We start from the raw sequence: 9,553 nt of genomic DNA, 5'->3' as shown, positions 1-9,553 counted from the left end.
AGGAGCAGGGAAAAGTTGCCTTGAGACTTAGCTCTGATGAGGTCATTGGCCACTTTAGTAAGGGCTGTTTCAGTGGAGTGGGCAGCTCTAAAACTAGTAACATCGCTTGAAGCCCATGTGAACGTACATAATTAATCAAGTTCAGCATTCTGATTGTATTGTCTCTAGCTTTGTGGCTGGGCAAAAAACCCCTCTGGTCTGAGTGGATAACAGACTGAATCAAGGGAGTAAGGCGTTTAGTTAGAATGCTGCTAAATAATTTAAGGTCACAATTTAACAGAGACTTCGGTCTAAAGCTAGAACAAAAGTTGGGATCTTTGTCAGGTTTGAGAAGCAAAGAAATGTGGGCCGCCAAAGTGTCTCTACGTAACACTGCACCACCGTTCAAGGCATTGAATGCTAGTGCTGAACTTTCAAACTCCAATGTAAAATTTTAAATGTCAACTCCTTTAACTGATGCGGTGATTAAACAGAGCCAAGCAAACACGATTAGTCTTGGCCTTTGTGTGACATCTTTTTGTACAGTCTCCATATTAGACAATCACAGCTTCTGTGGAGGGGCAAACAGATAATTTTATCTTACTGGGTTGTCACCGGTAAATGTTTTCAGAAAAGCATATTGTTATAATGTTGTAGGACAAACAAGCAAACACCAAGATGGGAAGAGAAAAAACTCACCGTGTGTTGTTGTAAACTGATAAGAACTAGAATTTCAAAGGTCAGTCAACCTGGTTTAATCTCTCATTCTCTCTTCATAGCTTAACCTTACTTGCTGAATGGGAAATTGTTGGAAATAATCATGCATTTTACATCAAAAATATAGTTAGAATGTATGAGCAGGATCATGAAAAGATAAACAAGGACTTGTATGCTTATTTTTCCTGCATGAGAACCTAGTTCTAGTCCTAGATTCTAGTTTCTAATGGATTAGAGGTCATTGAGCAGGAGATGAGTAATTCCTTTTCACTCCTTATATGTTTCAGCAAGTAGTAGAGTAAAGCTATATTTAACATGACCTTTTTAAGTATGTATAGTAGCAAGTAAGTATGATGTAACCTATAATAAATGTATGTCAATGGGAAACTTACGTATAAAAGGAGTTTATCTTGAGGGTGTTGGTAGAGAATGGACCATCGTATTCTCTCATGAACTGATCGGTATCATCAATCAGGTTATATCCTCATATGCTTTCTTTGTGAACTTGCTTACCATTTTGTATTTTTGTTTGCCTTGAATAAATACTTTTTTTTAATTGATGGAAGACTTCTCCAGCACACATTTTATTCACTAAAACCTTCCTTCAAAAAGTCACTATTTTTATCATGGGTGAGCTTTGCAGATCGATTTTTTTTTTTATTGAACCTTGTTTGAGAGGGGATAATACTGACTTTATTAGCTGCTACAGCTACAATAACAAGGCTCAAAGAAATCAGATGGAATCTAGGACCCAGAAGGAAGGACTGCCACGTGACGTCCAAACAGTTGTAAGTGAATCCTACACAGCCAAGGACTATAGGGAAGAAGCATATGGGTGGGAAGAAAAGTTTGCTACATAAGAATAAATAACATGGATCCTATTTATTCTTATGCTGATAATAGCAAATATGACTAAGTTTTCTGATAGTAGTATGTCAAATGCTGCTTTATGGTCTAGTTTATGGGAGCAGTGTTCACAAGAAAATGCCAAACACAAGGGAATTGGCTGGAAACAACACACTGGGCAACAAGGGGTTAACACAGGAGCTGGACAGAGGAAACACTAAATTAAGCAACAGGTGTACAGTATCTTGCTTAGAAAATCTAGGGACTCAGCACTAGTGGAGACACGTTGCACGTACGCTCAGTGCTGTGTCTGAGCCAGTTAAATAGCCAGGGATGATTAAGAGGCTATTCCCTGATTGGCCAGTGGGTTGGGCGAAACTGATAAAGCTTGGAAGCGTAGGCATGCCCAGAGTCAGAACTGCCCGTATACACAGGAGAGTGTGTTCTAGATGTGAAATCCTAATTAATCACATAGACGATCTTGAGGATCAGTTAGAAACGTGCACACAGCAGCTGTCCAAACTACACACAGACATTAGGGCAGCTATGCACAAACATAAAAAAGGTGAACGTAGTAGTACATCACAAAAGTCATAACATAAGTCAAAGTCAAAATGTCAAAATGACCTTTTAGAGGATGAAATAGATAACCCAACTGATGTTGCAAGAAAACAATTAATGGATAAGGCAGCAAGTTAAATATTAAAATACATGATCAGTTATTAAAGTTACGCCTTACAACCTAAATGCAGATGCATTTTATAATACAGATATATTTGAATCCAATACAGATAGATTTAAATGATGACCAGAAAAATTACACTGCACAACAACGATTTTGCTAGTGGAAATAACACATGTGATTTACATGATATCGAGTTTGCCGATTCCAAATCTGAATTTAGAATTTGAATCAGATTTTAAGTTATAGGCGTGCAATAGCTGTTCAAATGGTCGGTAATTGGGTAATGTATTTTTACATTGGAACATTATAACAGTTGCAGCTACCACTATGCCTGCTGCCGCCTCAGCTGAATCGGATCCCCTGGTGGCATGCATGTTCCAGCAGTGGCTGGGCATGTCTGGGCAAGTCAGTGAGCTGAAGTTAGAAATAGGTATATAAGGGGTGATGGACCAAGGGCTTGTCTCAAGTACGAAAGCATCCTATTGGATAGTACAGCAAGGCCATAGTGAGTCTGTTTTGAGCTAAACATGAGTAGGCGCAGCTGTGTTAATAAACCCGACAATGTTTGCTACATTTGTGGCAAATATACCCTGTGTGATCAATGCAAGAACCTAACCAAGAGGGTGAGATTTGCTTACAAGTATTACTTTGGCTGTGAAATTGGAGATCAGGATAAAAGCTGGGCACCTCATATCTGCTGTCAGGTGGGTTACGTTGGTCTGGAAAAGGAATAAAATGCCTTTTGCTGTGCCTATGGTTTGGCGTGAGCCAAAAGACCATCACTCGGACTGCTACTTCTGAATAAATTGATGGGTTTTCGAAGAAGACTAAGTCAAAAATTGTCTATCGTGATTGTGAATCTGCTCTGAAGCCAGTGTAGCATGATGCAGAGAATCCAGAGTTGCAGTCCCTCCTACATCTGTTACCGACAGTGAAATGTCGGATGAGGAACAGGAGGCTACTGTCCATGTTAATGAATGTTATGAACACCAATTTGAAGAGGGTAAGCCACATTTTATAATCCAATCAGATTTAGATGATCTAGTAAGGGACCTGTCTTTGTCAAAAGAGAAGTCTGAACTGTAAGCCTCCAAAATTAAAGGAGTGGAATTTGTTACAAAAAGGAACAACAACTTCACACTTTCGTCATCATCACACAATGTTCACAGGTTATTACAAGCTGGAAAACAACATTTGCTTCTGTACTGATGTGAGTGGTCTGATGATGGAGTTAGGTTGCGAATACATACCAGGGCAGTGGAGATTGTTCATAGACTCGAGCGAAGCAAGTTTAAAAGCTGTATTGCTGCATAAAGGTAACGAAAAACCTTCTGTTCCTCTTGCTCATGCCGAGGTCACGAAAGAGACATACGAATCAATGGAGGTCATTTTGAAAGTGATTAACTATTCAGAACACAAGTGGAACGTTTGTGGTGACCTGAAGGTGGTGGCACTCCTTCTTGGCCTGCAATTGGGATATACAAAATATATGTGCTTTCTGTGCCTGTGGAACAGTTCTGATGACAGCAACCATTACAAAGTGAAAGAATGGCCACCCACACCTAAACACACTGTTGGCCAGTACAACGTGAAGCTTAAATCACCCATTGATCCACAGAAAGTTTACCTTCCGCCACTTCATATTAAACTTGGATTAATGAAAAACTTTGTTGTTGCAATTGATCGTGATGGAATGGGTTTTCGGTATCTGAAGGACAAAGTTGGAAAAGTTATAACAGATGCTAAACTGAAAGCTGCCATTTTTGTTGGTCCCCAAATCTGCAATTTGATGCGTGATGCCACATTCAGAGACAAACTCAACCCACTTAAACTTCCTGCTTGGGATTCATTTGTGCTAGTTGCACAAAACTTTCTGAGCAACCAGCAAGCTGAAAACCATGGCTGCTGAACACGTGAACGTGCTAACAGCATACCATCAACTTGGCTGCCGAATGTCACTTAAAATTAATTTCTTATGTTCCTATCTGGACTTCTTCCCACAAAATTTTGGTGATGGGAGTGATGAAAAAGGGGAGAGGTTCCACCAGGACATTTCTGTTATGAAAACAAGATATCAAGGCCGGTGCAACCCAAACATGATGGCCGAATACTGCTGGTTTCTGCAACGGGAGACAGCGGAGAGCCACAAACGCAAAAGCCAGTGCCTGAAACACTTTTGAAGTGTACATGTGTGTTGAACAAGGACTCAGGTGAAATAAATTGTACATGTTGTTGCAACGTTTTTGTAATGTCATGGAACTATGAGGCAAAAGTTAGTTATGTGTAGAGATTACATAACTGCAGAACGAGAGAATGTAGCTAATCGCGTCTATACACGTAATTAACCGAAGATCCTGACGTCCTAGGCCAAATCAGACTTGAGAAAGGCTACAATTTAGGATGACCCTTTTGATTTTATGTAAAAAATTAAAGAAGCTGGGAGGCGCTCGCGAGCCACAACCCAAGATGGCTGACATCTGAGAGAGCTTTGCAATTTCCAAGTGTGACGCTGGGTTAGCATACAGTCAGAGCGCGGCTACATAAGCTTCAACTTACCGGCATTTAACGGCGGAACACGCCACGCTACTAATGGGAAAGAATTCCGGCTTTGCAAAGTCCCAGGTGCAGACCCCCACTTCTCAATCATACTCGCAGCCATGAGGCAAGATGGCGGATGCCACCGAGCCGGACTCAGATCCTCCTTCCTCTCCTTCAGTGAGGTCAGTCTTAGAGGAGGGTCATAATGATGGCTCTTCCCTATCACTTCCTAGTGCCCAGCGCTGCCTGCAGAGATTCGGCCCTCCTGGAGCGTTTTAAATAACTGCTCCAGCAGGAATTAACACAAGCTACAGACAAACTGTCCTTCACACTGACTAAAGAAATTATTGAACTGGGCTCAAGAAAAAATAATTTGAAACATAAAATGGACGACACAATTACAGTGTTGGACTTTCAGGAACAAGACATCTCTAATCTTCAATCTGAACTTCAGGCAACTTTACTTGTGTTGGAAGATTTAGAGAACAGGAATAGGAGGCAAAACTTTAATAGAATTAGATGACTGCCAGAGTCTATAGTAGACCCACCAGGTTTTGTCACCGCATTACTACAGGAAATGCTACCACAAATTCCTATTGAGAGATTAGAATTCGACCGTATACACCGTGCTGCAGGTCCAAGGTAACCATAAGGGCCTCCGAGGGATAATAAAGTTTGACCCACTTTCTATAAAACAAAAGAAGCAGTACTACAAGCAACTTGAAATAAGGGAGATATTTTCTTCCAATCTCATACTTACTAAATATATAATGACCTTGCCCCCCAAACTATCCAGAAAAGAAGGGCCCTTAAACCATATCTCACCACCACAGCTCTACAAAATCAAGATTTTAAATATCGATGGGGGTTCCCATTTAAATTGATTTTCATTCACCTTTGCCAACAATACTCAATCTCGATAGTTGAGGAGGCACAGGATCTGTTTGAACGTTTAAAGCTTTGTTCCAATGCTGGGTCACCAGAACCACGTCTATCCCCAAAATTGCAAGGTTCCACCAATCTTTCGCCACTATGGGAGAGGCAATCACATAGGAAACGCCATCAAGCTGGGAAATCTTTGATTCCGGAACGTCCGCAGATCTCTTTGGAGGAATGAACACATGAAATCAGATATTGTTTTGTTTGTCTCTCCATATGGCACCTCTTAACCTGAAAACCTGATCATTTTGTGTATTTTTACCAACCCTTAGTTATACAGGTTTTCAGTTCCTAGGTTTAACAGAGGCCTGTTTGCTCTATGCTGACAATGTCTGCTTGCGTTTTACATACTACATTGTAATTAGTCAAGTGGCCTTCTGTATTTCATGCTAATTGTTCCACCGAGCAGAAATTAACATCCATTACAGCCACAGTTTGAGAAGCGCACACCTGGGTAAATACGGTACCCCCAGGTTATGGTGCTGCCACTAGGCAAGACTACAAACTGCTCATGCAGTACTTATCCTGTTAATGTTGAAACATTAGTTATTACTATTTTTTTTTCAGCAAACCCATTTCATGGGTATACCTTTTTCCATGTGTTTTCCTATCCCAGTCCACACTTTATTTTGGCATTTTAGTGATTGCACAGACAGGTTACCAAAAGTTACGATACCGCAAGGCTTGGAAATATGGCTAGGTTACACAGAATGTACAGGGACTAAATTCCCCATATAAACACAGGAAAACATTTAATAATTTTGCGGTCCATAAAGCACATGTAGTTTGTTTACAGAAAAACAAGGTTTTCAGCTGTGTCATGTCATAAATGCTGTCCCAGAGTGTTCAAATCAACTTTCCAGGAGAAAAAGAGAGGTGTTTTATTAGCGTTTCACAAAAAAAGCCCCCTTTCAATGTAATGAAGAAATAATTGACCTGACTGGCAGGTGTAAGGAACTTACCTTTCCAGCGAGCCTGCGGCGTCCCTGGAGATCACAGCCGGCAGGGGAGACGCCGCTGTAGCAGGCAGCGTGGCCAAGGCTGCTGCCCTGCTCGCAGCGCGTCTCTCCCTGCTGGCGGAGGGATACGTTCTGGCCGAACTACTGTTCGGCCAGGCGGCATCCCCAGCATCCCTATGGATGTGAACAGAGAAAGTCTTGTTCTCAGCACTCCTGCAGATGTGCAAAGTAGGGCACGTCCCAGGGGTGCTGTGGGAAGAGGTGCACATGCTACCACGCGTGCCTCTTGTACCCCCGGGGGGCGAGGCACTCGGCTGCCTCACCGCAGGGCGGGACATAGTTTGAATTCTCTGCAGCTGCAGGTGATTCAGTTATCCTCCAATCAAATGGCGCCAGGTGGCGCAAGGTCATTGGGGACTCTGGCTGTTTAAGGAGTACCTGTCCTGAACACCATTGCCTCTGTGCCTCTGTGTGTACAGTGTGCTTGGGTGCGTTCTCTGTGTTGGTTCATATTAACCTGTTGTGTCATTACCAATAGCAACCCGGTCTGATACCCGATTCTGCCTGAACTCCGCCTGCCCTGACCTTGGATTGTTTGCGACTACTCTTGCCAGCTGCCTGCCCTGACCTCTGCACGCTTATGGGACTGATCATCTGTGAATAACCCTTGCCTTGTTTTATGACGACAATAAAGCTTGATAAAAGGATTTCTTGGAGCTGGCTGTGGTTTGTGTGCCCAGACGCATCCTAATACCTTTCAGATCCGGTTCCTGAAACATTTTTTCTCAAGTGTTTCTAAACACACTAAAGGAATTCTGTTTGTATTGGGGGACTCAAATCTTATATTGGACCCCAAGTTAGATGCATCAGACCCACATAAAAGAGGAAATTCTGACTCTTTACAGTTTTCGGATGTGTTGTCAAATCTTACTTTGACTGATGTCTGGAGAAAACTTAATCCAATGACTAAGGATTTTACTTATTATTCGACATCCCACGATAGCTTTACTCATATTGATCATATATTTGTGCCACAAAGTTTTCTTCTTTAAATTCTTAAAACAAAAAAATCATCCACACCGTGGTCAGACCACTCCCCAATAATTATGTACTATAAATCATTAGCACCAGTTTATACAGAGTTTTATTGGCGTTTAAATGACACATTGTTATCGTCGCCGGAGGTCATGGGGGAGTTTGAGAAGGCCCTGGCACAATAGTTCAAATTGAATTTTCTTTCTCCGGTGTCTCCCATCACACTTTGGGATGCACACAAGGCCACGATTAGGGGTACATTAATCCAACTTGCCTCAAACCAAAAAAAGAAAAAGACTCCAAGAAATTGCTATAGTGTAAACTAAATTTGACAATCTTGAGGATCAATGGAAATGGAATCCCTCGAACTGTGTTCGGAAGCAGGTACAGTAAACTAAAGTAGAATTAGATCTTTTATTAGATTATCAGGTGGAAAAACAACTAAGATGGTCCAAAATAAACTTTTATGCTAGAGCTAATAAACCTGGCCCTGTGTTAGAGAAACTGCTAAATAATACGTCCACTAGAATACATCAAACCAAACTAAAACTCCCTAATGGAGTCATTTCAGTTAATCCCTGTAATATAGTGGAGAACTTTAAACATGTCCTCACTAAATTATATGCTAAGCCACAGAGCTTTTAAAAACAGAAAGACTTAACCTTTCCTACTTTAACAGAATCTATGGTTGAGAGATTGGAAGCATATATTACCACAACGGAAATAATAATGGCTATAAAGACACTAAAATTAAATTAAATAAATCCCCAGGGTTGGATGGGTATACAGCTATTTATTATAAAACATTTTCTAATATCTTAGCCCCCCATCTGGCTAACCATTTCAATTTTCTTAGAAGATCCTGACCACCCTAACTCCTTACTATTGGCTCATATGGCCATGATTCCAAAGCTAGGTAAGGATGCTCTAGATCCATTGAACTATTTTTGTTGCTAAATATAGATATAAAGCTCCTCACTGAAATTTTAGCAACCAGACTCGATCTTTTTTCACCGACCCTTATACATAAAAACCAAGTGGGCTTTGTGCCGGGCGGACAAGCTCCTGATTGCACTCGTAAAGTTATTAGCTTGATACAATTAGGTTGCACAAGTACGTTACTCATCATATTTTTCTTCAACCTTTGCAATTAAACGTGGTACTAGACAAGGTCTCTCTCCCTCTCCTCTCTCCCCTTTGCTTTTTATCCTGGCCCTAGAACCCCTAGCACACTTGATAAGGTCCAACCCTGACATTCATGGTATTGATGATTACATTGTATTGATGATCCAGAAGCAAATATTTACATTTATCTGGGCTAACAAAAACCGTGAATCTCCCACAAAACTATGTTTGTACATAAGAAAAGGGTGGAATGAGAGTCCCAAATATAAACAAGTATTATCAAGCTGCACAAATTGCTCTTATTACCAGTCTATATGCAGGTACAGCAACCCCACTTTGGGTCCAAATTGAGTCTTTCCACTGGAATCTAGTGGACCCCAAGATAGTTTTGTGGCTTCCACCCAAATCCAGACCTCCAATAAGCTTTCACTGTAAACATATTTTAGGAATTTGGGACGGAATTAAATATTCTAGTGGCCTTTTGTCTCCACACTTACCCTTATTGTCAATTCAAGTAACTCTGTTTTTACCAGGGCTAGAATCACCTAAAGCTTTTCAGTGGTGAGCAGACAACTGTTTTTCTTCAGTACACTCTTTATTGGGAAAAAAGCTTAGGATACAGGGTATCTTCCTTAAGAATGTAAATTCAGAAGGTAAATTTCAGTAATTAGGATAGTTAAAATATGGCCAGATATTCCTAGGTATAGTAGAAGATATGGGTTGTTAGGGT

The sequence above is a fragment of the Pyxicephalus adspersus genome, chromosome W, assembly GCF_032062135.1.
Source record: "Pyxicephalus adspersus chromosome W, UCB_Pads_2.0, whole genome shotgun sequence".
Taxonomy (NCBI): Eukaryota; Metazoa; Chordata; class Amphibia; order Anura; family Pyxicephalidae; genus Pyxicephalus; species Pyxicephalus adspersus.
Note: the sequence above shows the minus strand (reverse complement) of the source record.